Source organism: Felis catus, chromosome A3 (genome assembly GCF_018350175.1).
Source record: "Felis catus isolate Fca126 chromosome A3, F.catus_Fca126_mat1.0, whole genome shotgun sequence".
Taxonomy (NCBI): domain Eukaryota; kingdom Metazoa; phylum Chordata; class Mammalia; order Carnivora; family Felidae; genus Felis; species Felis catus.
The window spans coordinates 130,628,269-130,644,832 of NC_058370.1; the positions used below are offsets into that span (position 1 = coordinate 130,628,269).

The following is a 16,564-nucleotide window of genomic DNA, read 5'->3' on the forward strand; positions in this document are numbered from 1 at the left end:
TACATGCATACATGACAACATCCCTCACGACCTTGTAACATGAGACCACTCAATCAGACTACATGTTTGTATGTTACCATATATGGGAGACAAAGAAGTGAAAAATATATAAAAAACTGCGCCACGTGGCATTCGGGACTCAGTTCTTCGGGTACGAACCCAACTGAGTGGTGCTGGCCATTGCCTCCTGGAAAGAAAAGCGTTGATGTGACAACTCTCGGTGTGGGAACCCTGCTACACTAGGAGACAGTGAAAAAACTAAATAGAGATACCCAGATATGTCTCTGAATTCCCATTGGAAAGCCATCATTGAATACATTATTGGATTTTATGTGACTGAAAGATAAGCACCCATAATGTCGAACCACTGAAGTGTGGGGGTTTATTTGTTTCAAAATCATATGCCACCAGCTGTTACAGAAATCAGCACCTTGGTGTTGGCTTAGTGGTTGGTTTCACGGTGGCAAGGAAAGAGATATATTAGGCCAGAAGAGAAAGAAGTTTGTTTTGTTGTGACAAAATAGTCGGTTGCTTTCAATTTGAGAAGGCAACCTAGTTGATTCCTTACTCTAGAGAAAGTGGTTGGAAAAAGTCAGAATAATTGTGTATCAAGTTATATTGACTTGACTTAGCATAGGATTAAAAGAGAGAGAGAGAAAGAGAGAGAGTTCAGGCAAGAATAGACTGCTTTCCAAACAGATGTCCGTGATAGTCAAGAACATCCAAAGACCCAAGGTTCTACGGTGTTGAAAAAGCAGGCTACAGCCAGACCTCAAATAGTAACAGATAAGATTGAAAGAGATGTTTAGTGACTAAAGCCCAGTAAATAATCTCATTTGAACTAAACAGCTCAAGTCTGAGGCAACCATTCCTGAATACTATGGCCTTCCTAAGTATTATTTCACATAGCATCAAGGTTATCACCATTAAGTTGAGACGAAGAGTAGGACGAGGTTTAAAAAGAAAAAAAAAAAGATTAAAATAAAGTAAAATAAAATAAAATAAAATAAAATGGGAGAATTATGTCCATGAAAGGGCTTTGACTGTGTTTATAGGGACATGGAACCACTTAGAAAAAAATTGATCAGAAGTCTACAGAATTTATGAGAGAAATGAATTTTCAATGAATTCACCAGTGGAGGCTGAAAAGCCCTTGCCTGTCCAAGCTTTAAATAAGCCCTGGAGCTTCCAAGTTGCACAAGTAGAAAAGAAGCTATGAACTGTGATCAACTTGCAAGGGGAGCATACTCCCCCATCCTCACTTGAGCTGGGACCAGTGAGGATGGCAGGCAAGGGGACTCTCCCCGGAAAGCCAGCAGCCGTGCTAGACATCTGGGTTTTAACAAAGGAATTTCCTGTACTGCTGGGACAGAGGGACCTCTGTTCACCAAGGATCACAATTGCTGAGAATCAAGGGCTCTCCCATCTATAAGAGCCTAGAGTGGTTTCATCCTGTCTGTTCGCCACCATTGTATTTTGTCTGTGTGTTGAACGTGGAGAGTAGATGCTTTGGCTTTTTTAGAGCACAGGTCTCTAGACTAGGAGTAGATAACACCAAATCTGGAGGATAGAAAGGCCATATCGCCCAGAAATCCTGGATTTTCAACTGGGTGCCGTGACTGGATGTGATTTTAGGTTATCTTCCTTAGGTAGGGGCTGAACTTGTTCCCTACGTGAGACGATGAAACTGATAGTTGGTGACAGTTTCCTCTTCTTTCGTGGCTTTCCAGTTAATAAACCTTATCTCTCAGCCTTCCTTACAGATGTGTAACATGCTCAAGTTCTAGGCAATGTTACTAGTTCTAGAACCGAGCCATAAAAACCTAGATACTTCTACACATAAACTAATCTTTCCATTTCCCCTAAGCCTATGGCAATATGTTTATATCTGTATATACCTGTTTTTCTCTTTTCACTAAACTATCAGTGTAATAAATTCTAAAATAGTAGAAATAAGGATGTATACGGCGGGGGCGGGGGTGACTATCACAGATTTGGGAGGCCAGAGATAACATTAAGGATATTTATGTCTAAACTAAACAATGAAGGAAGAGAAGTTAGCTGAGCATCAAGGTCATGGGCAAGATACCATCCAAGCAAATGGAGTAGGGAGGGAGACCCAGAGACACAAAAAATCCTACGTAGCAGAAAGTGAGAATCCCCCACCAATATACTGTTAGTCCTTATGATGTCAGTGTCTTAAAATGCTTCTTCAAGTATCTCCATCTGTATCTCTTTTCCTGAGACTATCTCTGGTTGCTGGAACCTGTCTTCTGCCCGCGTACAGAAGGCCAGAAGTGTCAAGGAACTGATGCCTTTCTCTCCCCAGGATTTGGTGTATGAGTACCCCAAATCCCTCACCTCTGAGATGGGTTGGCTACAAAGCTCATGTTCTACACTGGATAACAATAGTGGTAATGTGCTTAGTAACCCAGTCACAACTTCTTTCTGTGTCTCAAGTCTCTATTACCATACTGTTGCATCCTGAGATCAACTCTCAGTTAAAATTCACATGCCTGTGAATCCTTATCTCAGGGTCTGCTTTTGGGAGAAGCAAACTTTCATGCCGTAATTGAAGAGCAAAAAAAAAAAAAAAAAAAAAGGTCCGAATTGATTGAAAGAGGAATACACTGACCCTTGAACAAACGGGGGTTAGAAGCACTAACCACTCGTGCATTCAGAAATCCACGTGTAACTTTTGACTCCCCAGAAACTTAATTACTAATAGCCTACTGTCAACTGGAAAGCCTTACCTGTAGCAGAAACAGTCAGTTAACACATATTTTGTATGTTATATGTGTTATATACTGTATTCTTAAAATGAAATAAGCTAGAGAAGTATTAGTAAGAAAATCCTGGGCGCCTGGGGGGCTCAGTCAGTTATGTGTCTGACTTCAGCTCAGGTCATGATCCCACGGTTTTTGCGTTTGAGCCCCACGTCGGGCTCTGTGCTGACGGCTCAGAGCCTGGAGCCTGCTTCCGATTCTGTGTCTCCCTCTCTCTCTGCCCCTCTGCCTCTCATGCTTTCTGTCTCTCTCAAAAATAAACAAACACTGGGGCGCCTGGGTGGCTCAGTCGGTTGAGCGCCCGACTCAGCTCAGGTCATGATCTCATAGTCCGTGAGTTCCAGCCCCGCATCGGGCTCTGTGCTGATGGCTCAGAGCCTGGAGCCTGCTTCCGATTCTGTGTCTCCCTCTCTCTCTGCCCCTCCTCTCCTTGTGCTCTGTCTCTCTGTCTCTCTCAAAAATAAATAAACATTAAAAAATTTAAAAAAAAGAAAAGAAAATCCTAAGGAAGAGAAAATACATTTATAGGACTGTATTTATCAAAAGAAAGTTGTGAATAAGTGGACCTGAACAGCTCAGACTTGTGCTATTCAAGGGCCAACTGTATAAGGAAGAGAAATTATAAAAATGCGTATGGGAAGGTAACATTTGTACTTTATTTGAAGGGCATGTACATCCCACCGAATGGCTTGCTAAACAATAGGAATATAGTTAGACTTTAGGTTTGTGTTAGAAAAAGTACCAATCTGGAAGCAAGATTGGCTTGGTGACAGAGAGAGCAAAACCAGAAGAAAGAAGAAAAATTTGGAGCTTTTTAAAGTAACCAAGATGGAAATTAATAATAACTTGAGTTTTGATCATGGACAAGTGGATGGAGAGGTAAGAGGGCTTGAGAGAGATTTAGATGAAGGTAGATCCGAACGAGGCTGATCAAACTGACAGGTTTGATAGAATGTGAAGAGCAAGAAAGAGGATTAAAACCAAGGAAATTCCTTGGGAACCAGAGAACCTGGATGGAAGGTGACAGTGTTTTCCAGAGCAGGAAATCTAAAGGTTCATCAAAACTAACTGAAAGGAGGTAAAAAATGCTCTGTTTGGCACGTGACGAATTTGAGACACCAGTCAGATATGTAAATAGATGTATCTAGTTATCAGTGAGATTTATGGATCAGAAATTCAGGAAAATGATCAGAGATGGAGATGGAGATTTGAGTATTATTTAAATCTAGATGTTAATAGAAGCGGTAAGATGATAATATCCAGTGAGAACTCCCGAAGCAGTGGTTGATTGTATGCCTGCTCCCTAGAAGACAAATCTTTTTTTTTTCTTTTTCCTTCTTCTTACCACAATGAGTACAAAATAATTTATGGGTTTTATTTAGAGGACAGAGGTCAAATATGAAAGATATCTTGCCGGACAGGTGTTTAGTAATGTAGGTGAAACATCTATTTGTGATTATCTGAGCCTAGGACCTAAATAATTTTTTTTCATAATAAATACAAAACTTATTTTGTAAATTTTTTATATGCATCGTATTTTTCAGGAATGAAACTATGTATATTGGAGATCATTTTATTTACTTTTCTTTGGCCCTTTGCTAAGAGTTATTCACTGTGATGCAATATGGTATCGCCAATGGCAATACGGTCATGACATGTACGTTACCAATGTATTACCTCTACGTCGGTTTGAAATTTCAGCTGTCGTAAGCACAAATATGACAGAGGTTTGAAACTTAGAAACATTAAAAGTTGTTCCATATTCTCACACACACAAACACATTTAATTTGTGTACCACAGAATGATAAGAAAATGGGAAACTGCTACCTTGATTTTCTTTTATATTTGAATTTCCAATGATATGTAATTGAACATGATACTCTGCATGGGTTTCACCCACGACTACCCTGCCGCTCCCTGCATTACAGTTTATTTTTACACTTCGTTCCTTACGACGCTGTCTATTGAAGGGTATGGTCTCCAAGTCATTTTGAGTACTAGAAACTGAATTTTGAGATAAGCAACAGATGTTCTGTGATCTCTTATCGCATCATCCCGTGCCATAACATAGAGAATTATGTCAGCACTAAATATCAGATTTCCTCATTTTATCTTATTAGACTGTAATTTATATTCATATACTGAGATTAAGGATATTTCCCCCTTTGAATCAGACCTTTGACAATCGGTCTGGTTTGTATTTATCTTACTATTTTAAATCGAGTGTCCAGCCACACATCTAATTTTTCAGTCCCTACTACTTCTCGGTCATGATGTCTTCTCATCGCCTGAATTCGATTACATCCCAACATTTTGCATAGCTGCCACACAGAGCCTAACATCTTAATTCCCTTTGTCACAAAATCTTAACTTTTTTTTTTTCACAGTCTTTACCTTCTTTCAAAATCTTAACTGGTCAAACCACACTTGCGGTTCAATGAACACTTTTATAAATACAAAGTTGTTTTCTTTTCACGGAGACATTAAGAAACAAAATTCCTTTTCGTTGATGTAGATATTTTGTAGTGCCTGCTTGGACAGCACGTAGACTAAAATTGGAACAATACAGAATAGATTAGCATGACCCTCAAACAATGGTGACGCACGCATTCATGATACAGCTATTTTGTAAAAGTTGATTCTGTCGGTAATTTTCAGGAGGCCATACTTACATATTTGAATCTTCGTTTTTCTGGGGGTGTTATTGTCGGAACCAATGATTAATGACAACCCTAACATAGACAGCAAGTAGAAATATTATTGCAGCGGAATCAAATTTTAGTGGTCACTGTTGAAAGAGATCATTGTATTCTGTTGCATCAAAGCTCATATTCGAAATGCCATTTCCTATAAAAGTTCTCTGCTCTTTTTGGGGGGGAGTGGGGGCACTCGGGTCTTTCTGCTTTAAGTAGCATAGAAACACTACGATTTCAGATGGATGCTCCTGTTGGAAAGACTGTTTCTTTCTTCGGGGTCAGAGACATAAATGGTAACCCTGAACATATGGAGGGAACAGCTACATGCAAGATGGAACAGACGACACATTACCACCTAAAATTATATTGCATGTTTATTTTTGAAGGGTGGTTTTCTTGTGTTGTTTTTGTTTGTCGGTTTGTTTTTTGGGTTTTTATTTTGTTTTGCTTTGTTTCGTGTGTTTGTTTCTTTTTGGTTTATATCTGCTGCCCTCATCACCCAGAATGTTTGCATCGGGTACGCAAGATTTTGCAGTGATTTTGAGGAGTCCTGTGACTTCAAGTTATCAAGCCGGTATTTCCTCAAGCTCTGACACTCTGTGACTCTATGACTCAAGAATTATTGTCATGCTCTCCCTCCCACGGATCCTTAGAGCAGTGAGAGGCAGAATATTCATATGAACCCATTTGGAAATTTGTCAAAATTCAAACAGACCATTACTGGCAGAGCTTAAATTTGCACAAAGCTTTTTTCTCCCCCTCCCATTCACTCTAAAAAAAAAAATCAATTCTTTCCACTATACCATGCAGCTATTCTATATGTTTCCACAAGCACTGAAGCCATGTGTAATGATTAGCATGTCAGAGCAAAAACAGAATCTATCAGGGTAATAGTTTTTTTCTCGTGTATTCTTTTTATTATTTTTGATTACATGCAAACTACGTGAGCACTTCACTAGTTATCTATCTATTGCTAAACAAATTACTCCCAAATTCGTGGCTTAAAACAATACTCCATTCTTTTCTCGTTAGTTCTGCAGTCAGGGAGCTGGGCAGGGCTTAGCTGGGTCCTCTCACAAAGCTGCTGTCATCTCAAGGTTCAGCTGGAGCAGGATCTGCTTTCAAGCTTGCTCAGTGGTTGTTGGTAGGATTTAGTTCCTCTAGGGCTGTGAGTTTGAGGACCTCACCTCCATGCTGGCTGCTGGACTGGAGCCGCCTCACCACCTGGACAGGTGGCCCTCTGCACCAGAGTCATCGTGTGCAAGAGCCAGGGAGGGAAGTCATGATCTTTCATAGCCTGACTGTGGTGTGTATGCTTCATCCTTATGCTGTGCTCTCCTCATTCACAGCAAGTCAGCCCTGAGTGAAAGGGAGGTGAATACACAAGGGTGTGAACAGCGGGAGTTGGGGATCATTGGGGGCCATGTCAGGATCTGCCCTCCACCAATGGACTCATGTTACATTGATTTGTGCAACTCACATCTCATAAATTCTCTCAAGAGCAACTTGATTGCTGCATGTATGTGGTTTGTGGGAGAAACTTGTTTATTCATTCACGTACATATACCTTTTGACAAACCCTGTACTGGAGGCTCAGAATCCAAGAGTGAATATCCGATCCTTGCCTCAAAGGGGCTCAACTTCTGCTGATGGCTGGAGATAGACATATGAGCAAGATTCTGAACAGGGTAATAATGGGGGGTTAGCAGTGAGAGGCAGAACCTTTCCATGCCTAAGATACCCATATTGTATAATTTCTCCACTGTCGTGGACTATGAGTCTGGAGTTCTGTCCAGCAGGAGAGCAGACACAGAATTGAACACAAGAGACGCTAATGTCCAGGAGGAGACAAGAGCCCTGGACAGGGGTTTCATCTCTGTATTTATTGATCTCACAAGATACTATCCACGTGGTAATTGTGAAGAAAAGAAAATATTACACACGTGGCGAATGTGAAGAAAACAAGATCTTACACACGTGAACTTGAAGAAAACAATTAGATAGTAATCATTAACTTGTATGTGTAAGAAGCAAAGGGTCTGGGAGGCAAGTGGGGTTTGTAATCAAGGTACCTTAGTGTATTGGCATCAGATGGAAAGTAATTTCTTGCAGGTGTTATAACAAGTTACTTGTGATCCTATTACAATATCTCGCTAGCTAATCTTGGGCATTTTCACCCTATGGTGGCGACTTTCCTCCCTAAGCTTTTTTCTAACTCATTTATGTAAGTAGAACCTATTGCCCACAGTTCCTGTTTTTGGTTTGTCTTTGTCTTCTTAAGTTTACATGCGAGAACCATCATGCCGAGTTTCTGATCCTTCTTTTGCTGTCAGGTGGTTTGGAGGGTGATTCTTTGCCTGATTGATGAATACCAGTGATGGAGATCATGGCCATCAGATGAAAATCAGGAGTATATGCAGTATCATTGTGTTCTAAGAGGACGCCAGCCCGGTTAGACAGGCGCTTAAGGCTTCCCCATATTATATCAGGGGCAAGGACTTGCATTTGTGGAGTGGCTTCAGGATGAGGAGTCAATGAAGAGGCTTCTTCAGTCTTGAAAAATGGGAACAGTAGCTGCTCATTCAGAATCCTCTGGAAGTCGTGGTTGGTTGGAAGACATTCTGCCATGCCATGATATGGCTTCACTAATCCACAGAGGCCGGGAATCTGAAAGAACACAAGCATATCCTTGACCCCACGTGAGAAGTTTAAACCAGCACCATAGGATGAGAGGGTTTATCTAATTTAGAAGAATGTATCTCAGCTGCAGTTATTCCTTGAAGGTCAAGATTTAAAATCTTAATAGCGATCCTAGCATGATCAAGGAGAAGTGGAGGTTGTAATGTAAACAGCCATGGGTAATCCTCCCCCATTTTTTAAACATAATTTTAAGTTTATTATGTGCTCATCCTACAATTGCTTGGCCTTGTGGATTATAAGGAAATTTAATTTTATCTGCCATTTCCTTCTGCCTTTGTTTCCCACATCCTTCCCCCCTGGACAATTTTGACCCTTAAAATCTTTAAGGTTACTGAGGGTAGATGGTCTTCTCTTCTGTAACTTCTTACTGCTAAATAGGGGGCGTAGAAATGTACCCACCTATGGGTCAACATTGATCAGTTGGGGTAAGTATAGGGGAGTTATAAAAGGGAAAGACAGAGTTCAGGGAAAATGGAGCCTCTTTGTGTAGAAAGGGTCATCTGTCTACTGGAAATTATAGGGGTCCAACAAGAGTCACAAAACTATGACAAAAAGACTCATGATTAAAAGATCTGATGCAATTGACAAGGAAATTCAGTTGTTTCTATAGCACATAACGCTTCAATAATCATAATATCAAGTGATAACCTTATACCAAAAATTATGAAAACTAGGATTTGCATATAATCTCTAGAATGGTTATAACATTTACTCAAATGTAACCTAAGGGTTATTATTTGTTTGACAGTGCTTCCAGAGTAACTTAACATACCAAAGAAGCCTAATTGGTCAAAAAGACTTCACTTATAATTTAAGTCTTGGGAAATGTGTTTTAAAAAAAAAACCTCAGAAAGCTACAAAGCACAAAGCATATTTACCATCAGACCCAAATATCCACAGTTTCTCTGCAATAAGAAGCCAAAAGCAGATAAGCCTTGTTTAGTAATCAATGCTTTAGTATCCCATCCTATTTAGAAAAGGCCTAGATGTCCAATGAATTCAATCCCAATTTATCATGCAAGCAAAACTTTTTTGGTTACCAAAACCTTTGAGAGCTATCTCAACAATTATCCATGATCACTATGAGACAAAGTTAACCATTACATTAAGTCATAACAGGAGAATATTTCACCTTTGGTAAACAGGTCTATTTCAAACCAACAAACTTACGTTTGGGTCCACCTAAGACAATTTGTTCCCCATGGTTAATTTTTACCTGGAACACTGGTGGAGAAATCTGAAGTGAGTGGTCTTTGCTCCATGACATCTCAGAGACCATGTTTAAGGGTTGGGAAAAGGTTTCTATAGCTAACAATATGGTTCACAGTTCTGATTAGAACTGGGTCCGGTGTATAATATACGTTCCCAGTTTCTTCCAGTTTTCCAAAGGCCTGAAGCCTTGTGAGTTTTCCCCGAGGCATCTGTAAACACTGCAAGGGCATTCTTAATAGGTTGTAGCATCTGGGTAAGGATGTTGTCAGAGGGCATCTTTTGATCCTTTAAAAGGTTATATTTTTTCCAATGACAAAACGGGGAGCCAGTGTTCTCTGGATATAGGGGTGCCAAAGGGCTGGCTGAAAATAAAGAGGCTTAGGTTCCTTGGAAATTTTCTTTAATTTACTTTGGGTGAGTCTATATCTTCATAAACATCATCCACACTCAGGGGGATAATGGCCATAGGGACAATAGACCACAGAACATTAGGGCCTTCTGTATGGTGTGCCATTGGTGTTTCACCTATTCATTCCCAAATGTCTAGGTTGAAGGTTCCTTGCTAGGGAAACCAAGGACAGCATTACTGAATGATCATTAGTAATTTAAGGAGTGCTATACAAATGTATTGTTTCTGTTTCGGGGATAGGGAGTCTCCCATATGATTCTTTCAAAAGTTCCATGGCAGCGAATCCTAATATAGCTTCACTTTTCTCTTACCTTGTCAGGAGAGATTGTAGTCATGTGCGCTTTTTTCTTTTTTAGAGGTCTAGTCGTTCCACAGCATTCTGCAGTCCTTGAGTGACGTGGGCTTCTTAGTCATGTCAGCTTATAGTGTTGTCGCCTGCTTAGCTACATCACCTTCTTAGCCACGTCGCCTTCTCATCACTTTGGCTTCACGTCAGGGTCACCGTCTGTTGCAGACTATGAATCTGGCGTTCTCTCTTGTCCAGCAAGAGAGTGGACACAGAATTGAATACAAGAGAGGCTAAGGTCCAGGAGGAGACAAGAGCCCTCAGCAGGGGTTTCGTCTACGCATTTATTGAGCTCTCAAGATCTTGCAAACGTGGGGAACGTGAAGAAAACAAGACTTCACACATGTGAACATGGAGAAAACAATCTGACAGTAATCATTACCTTGTATGTGTAAGCAGCAATGGGTCTGGGAGGCAAGTGGAGTTTATAATCAAGGTATATTAGGATATCGGCATCAGATGGAAAGTAATTTCCTGCAGGTGGTATAACAAGTTACTTGCGATCCCATTACAATAGCTCACTAGCTAACCTCAGGTGTTTTCACCCCGTGGTGACGGCTTTCCACCCTAAGCTTTTTTCTAACCATTTATGTAAGTAGAACCTATTTCCCCACACGCCGCATCCATGGCCTTCTGTTAGGCAAGCAATAACATCATTTTGCTCTTAAAATTTGGGTTAGTCAGTCAACCATCAGTGGTCAGTCCTTACTCCCTTGTAGTGAAATGGGAGCAAATGGGATGATTGTAAAACTATGGTACGAGTCTGGCCAATTGGCCCAAAGAAAGGAGTGGTCACATCCACAATGGAGAGCAGTAAGGAAAGGTCTTCGTGGGCAAATGGAGTGAGATTTGAGTCTTGAAAGTCAATATCCCAGTTGGATGGGTGGGTGTATATGGTTGGTGGTGCCATTTAGCAAGGCAAGGAATACATGGGAAGAGGCAGGTTCAGATGCAGTGTGAAATATGATCTTAATAGTCCATTAATTAGGGTGTGGATGGAATATATAGAATCCATGCTATCGAGTTAAACTTAAAAAAAAAAAAAGACTTCATAAAGGCTCTTGCACAATTCCTAGAAGGGCTCAAGAAGCTACTCCCAAACTGAGGCATCACAGGTCAACTTCCTACATGAGAAAAAGACATTCATTAGCCTGCCTCTCGGGAAATTCCACGCATCAGCGATTCCAACATTTGAACTTGTCTCACGTCTGTGACTGCAATTGTAGGAATGTTGGGAAATCCAGTCTGAGGGTTTTCCAGCCCTGTTAGAAGGGCATCATGGGGATGATGGGAGCCATTTCTTAGCATCAGTCACATGTTTACTTTGATATGTTGTTTGAAGTGCGTGTGGGACACCCTTGTGGAGAAGCCCAGTAAGGATCAGCTAGCCAGGGGCAACCCACATGCAAGAGATCTGGTGTTAGCTGAAACCCTGAAAATATGTATCACCCAAAAAGAATGTGGGAACCAACAAAGGCTCCTAACAACTCTCTTTGGTACTGTCTATTCATTTTTAGAAAGAGCCAAGAACATTAGAACTCTTAAGTTGCCAAGAACCAATTAGAGCATCTATTTCAACTTTAGTCTAATATTTGAATTTGTTGGCTTCCTGGCTAAATTAATGAGTAATTACACTGAGCTTAATATCTTTTAAAACAACCCACCCCATTGTCAGACAATGTGCTGTCTCTGAAACTGTGTTAGATTCATCCGAGATTATTCTCCCCCAAACCTCCACCCATTCACTCTTTTTTTCTGTACTGGGAGCTGCACAGAATATGTTTGTGCCCTATTTCCTTCAAATGCCTATCAAAATTTATAGGGGATTCCTAATACCACGAGCCCCTCTTTGGATCACAAGCCGTAAGTTGCTTCGAATGCTTGGCAAAACTTTCTGGAAAGAGACAGTGAAAATCCTAGAGGATTTTGTTTCCCGGTGTTCTGTGGCTCCCCAGTGCTCTGAAACGATTCGTGAAGCTTGATCACCATCACCCTCACCCCCAGCTTCACCAGCCCCTGAACCCACCTAAGGCATCTCACTGACTCCCACCTCCCTCTGAGCTGGCTGACAGGCGTCGCCTCTGCTTACCCCAGATCAGCCATGCTGTAGGTGGATCTGTACCTTTCCCCCATGACTCTTCTTGCCACTCTCTCTCCATCTCGATTTCTTCATCTGAAGGGTCTTCGTTCCTGGACAGTAGCAGCAAACCCAGAGAAAATCTGATGCCTGTAAGTGAGTAACCTCAGAGCCAGATAAACACAAAGAAATAGATCTCAGGATTCCACATTTAAGGATATCATTTTGAATTTTAAAATCTGACCAGCAGATACCAGGCACACCTGAGTGTCTGATGCCACTAGGAGGCACAGTAAGAAAAGGCAGCCGAGGTCTGGAAAAGCAGACTGATCGTAGATGACATCTCATTAAAAGGGATTGTTTTGCAATGGTGATTTTGTAGCACGGTGAAGCTAATGATTCCTAATCTGCTGTGCAACAGAGGTACTGTGCTAGAGCTTTCATTCACTGGTTTGATTTAACACCTGAGAGTAAGGTAACTGTTACTCTCTCTTTATCATAGACAAAAAAAATGAAAGCTCAGAGCTGTTAGGTAACATGTCTCCGTATTAATTAATTCATCCATTAGCAGCGCTTTTTATGATATCGCACCCGAGAAGCACGACAGGATACAGGATCAAGATCCTTTTTGGTCTGTCCTGTCACTCAGCGCATTAATAGGACCAGATTTAGGTTCCACCAAAAATTCTTAGGACGCTCTAACTTTGTATTTTGTTTCGCTTCATCTTCTCCAGGAAATTGCTCGCCCTTGTCATCGCATCAATAAATCTCCATCCAAAACATCTCTCTCAGGTAGCGTCGCACCTGGCAGATTTTGATTCGCAGCTCACCTTCCTCTCTATTCGGCTCATGCAGGTTTGGGGCATCAGTGTCGAGCAGGAGCCTTTAGAAGAGGGTGTGATTGCTTTCATCAACCTCTGAGCTAACCCACACCCCTCATGCCTAGAGTGGGGAAAAGGTTGGGATTTATTAAGTGCCAGGTGATAAACCTGACAAGACAGCTGGGGCATTGTTTAGGAAATTGGAGTTGCAATCTCACTGCTGGTGACTGCTTGTTGATTGGCTTAAAGAATGTAATGATTTCAAGAGGTCTGGAGTCCAGAAGCCTCGACCCCCTGCCTGGCACTTTTGCAGACTTGTTTTACAGACGCATTAATTGAGACCCTAAAGGATGGAATAATCAAGTGTCTTTCCCAAAGTCAGAGAGAAAATTAGTGACAGAAGACGGGCCAGAATTCAGAATTGTGAAGTGTTATATCCAAACTCACCCCCTCCCCCTGCCCCCACCACACACACACACACACACACACACACACACACACACACACACACACACTCCAACTAGACCCTCTCCTTCTCTGAGAGATAGCATCCTTCACGGAGGTACATTACCCACAGGTAAACATCAGATCCAATGGCCAGAATCTGGTTGGTGCTGTCCAGTAAGCGGTGACCTTGGCGTTCTCTCCTAGAAACTAGAATTGTTAGTGGGAATGTTGTTCTACCTACTCATTTTCCTATATCACATGCTTCCATCATCTTATTTCTCCTCACCAAGTGGGACATTAGACCGCTTGGAAAATTTTTACAAATGCATATTGTATCCATGTGTGCAGTACGAGCCCTGTTTCAAATATGTATATACATTGGCAACCTCTCCTTTTCCTTTCAGGAAGTTGGAAACAGATGTTTCAGCTAAACTAATAACTGTGCTTCTGTATTTGTGTTTGGAATTCAAAGAACTTCCATCCAGTGGATTAAAGTCAAATTCATATAGTTTGCCTGATGAAGCGAAACAATAACACGTTTGATAAATGTAGGAAGTTTTTGTCATTGGAAGATATTCTCCATTTGCTTTTTTTTTTAATTTTTTTTACCTTTATTTATTTTTGAGAAGCAGAGTGAGACCAAGCATGAGCGGGGGAGGGGCAGAGAGAGAAGGAGACACAGAATCTGAAGCAGGCTCCAGGCACAGAGCCCGTCGCGGGGCTCGAACCCACGAACTGTGAGATCATGACCTGAGCCGAAGTCGGGCACTCAACCGACTGAGCCACCCAGGCCCCTCCATTTGCTTAAAAAGGTGTGTGAAAAACTGTGTATGAACAGGGGCTAGAATTTCACTTTGTTCAATTACCATAATAAATATCTCCCGCTCCGTATCAGGAGAACTCATTGATGCTAGTGCCTTCCGTGTAGCCTACGCCTTATCTGCATAGACAGATGCCAATCTTCTTAGGCACCGATAGACCGTGGTTTATTCTTTATTTTTTTTCCACAGTTTACCCTCCAGGAACTATCATAGTAAAGAATTCATTTTAGCGTAAAAGTGCACCTACCAGTAACAACTTTGGATTGCGAGGAACTTGTTCTGGGAGTGTTCCGCAAGGCGAGCAAACATTTCTAATAAATCTTCACTTGATAAATCAGTGCTGTCTTGCAGTACGAGTCGTAGGTGACGTGGAATGTCACATGATCACAACTTAGCCAATGGTTCTTAAGATTCGCTTTGATGTACAGATGCTTTGGATGACAAGCATGTTTCTGGAACAAATTATGCTTGCAAACTGAGATATACTGTCTGTCGAGAGAGCGAGCGAGAGAGAACTAATTGTCTATCGTATTCCAGGCTCTCAGAAAGTAAACATAAGTAAGAATTGCTCCTGCCATCAAGGAGCTCGCGTTTCCGTAGAAGACACGTCCGTGGATGCAAACAACTGCATACCATGGAAGAAATGTTCACAGTGCCACCTGGTGTGCACAAGAACTTCCCGTTTTCTCCCTCTTGCACTTCAATGAAGGGAGGCATGGATGGCACAGCTTGAAAGATGAAGAAATACAGGGTTACACGTGTCAGTAACCTACCCAGTGTCCCACGGCAAGGAAGTTGCAGAGCACACAGGAGTTCAGGCCCTCTGACTTCTTGGCTAGCGCTCACCAACCCTCTTCATCAGCCTTTGAAGTGGGAGTCACGCGCCAGAGAGCTGGATGGGCGCCCCAGACCAGAGGGGCCGGAGGTGTGACAGAGGGGAGGGGTGTAGAGCGGGGGAACCTGCTCTACCTGCATGTTCTCGCTCTCTCATCAGTGGGAGAGGTCGATCTGTGAAACATCCGTGTTATTCTCCAGCTTGTACATCCCAATGAGGACAAACGACACAGCCCTTTCCTGGGGTTCTCGCTCAGCCTTTCTGCTTATTAGGTTTGTATGTGTGTGTGTCTGTGTTTTCTGTTGGTTCGCATGTTTGTTTTCAGCAAGTCCGCCTGTAGCATGTTTTCATCTCATAAAACTCTGTCGAAAGCCATTAAAGTTGTTATTCGTTTTCCACCAGACAATTTTACTGGCCACTATGCCTTGATCTAGCATAGGCACTTTGCTCGTGTTCCCATCTCTTGACACAGCCTCTGACTGATCTGAAATAAACTAATCGAATTTGCTTGGCACTTGCTGCCTGTGGGTGAAGCACCCTAACACCTTGCTCTAACTACTGGCCATAGCGATTTGTTTCAGTTGTCAAGATTTACGCTTAGTTTTCTCTGTCTTTAAAATAGAAAGAAGGGCGTTCATTTATTCATTCCTTCACTCAGTATACAAACATTTATTGACCACCTCTGTTTATATCAGGCCTCGTGGTAGAGATTAGAGATGCCATTATCAGCGGAACCCAGTCTCTTCGCAGGAAGAGGCGGAATTAATGCAGGGTGATGGACGCTATCGTAGAGGTGCACGGACTATACGATCGGGGCACAGAGAAGGTAGAAAGAAAACCAGGTTTCCTAGAGGAGACGGCATCTGCACTAACATTTTGAAGGACAACTGATGAATCAGATGGATGGTGCAGAAAGGGTGGTTTCTCAAGGTCAAGGAGAATAGGAGGTGCAAAGGCACAGAAGCATGAACGTGCTGGGTCTGTTAAGGAGCCTGACTGTGGGACTGTGGATGTGAAGGGGGTGTAGGGCAGAGCCGAGGGAGAAAGGCCTGGAGGCAAAGTCAAGGGGTAGATTGTTTAACAGTCTGAGCAGATGATCCTTTATCCTAAAAGTCAGATGGTCTGAAACTTGGGTCCACATGCTGATGTCTGATGTCCATGAGGCATCTAAAATGCCACATATTCGTCTCCATAGAGGCAGTTTGGGGGGAAGAGACAACACTGTGGTGAGTTGTTCAAAGACATTCTTGACCCATCATATTTTGAAAACATTTCTTTAGGCAACAATGTACCATTGTAGATCATTAACATGGGGAAGAAATGATCGAGTCAGTGCTTTAGAAAAATTCTTAACATGCACTGGAACTATTTGCTTCCGTGTAATTCATATGAATAAATTCAGTTGTCATTTCC

General features: G+C 41.9%; 1 long non-coding RNA gene and 1 other non-coding gene across 4 annotated transcripts in view; both read left to right on the plus strand.

Moving 5' to 3' along the window:
* The window catches only part of LOC109498405, a 234,174-nt gene that overhangs the window by 166,393 nt on the left and 51,217 nt on the right, over window positions 1-16,564 (plus strand). The window lies entirely within an intron of this gene.
* LOC111559944 lies at window positions 5,313-5,417 on the plus strand. The gene has a single exon (XR_002741409.1). It is a non-coding gene; the product is annotated as a U6 spliceosomal RNA (small nuclear RNA).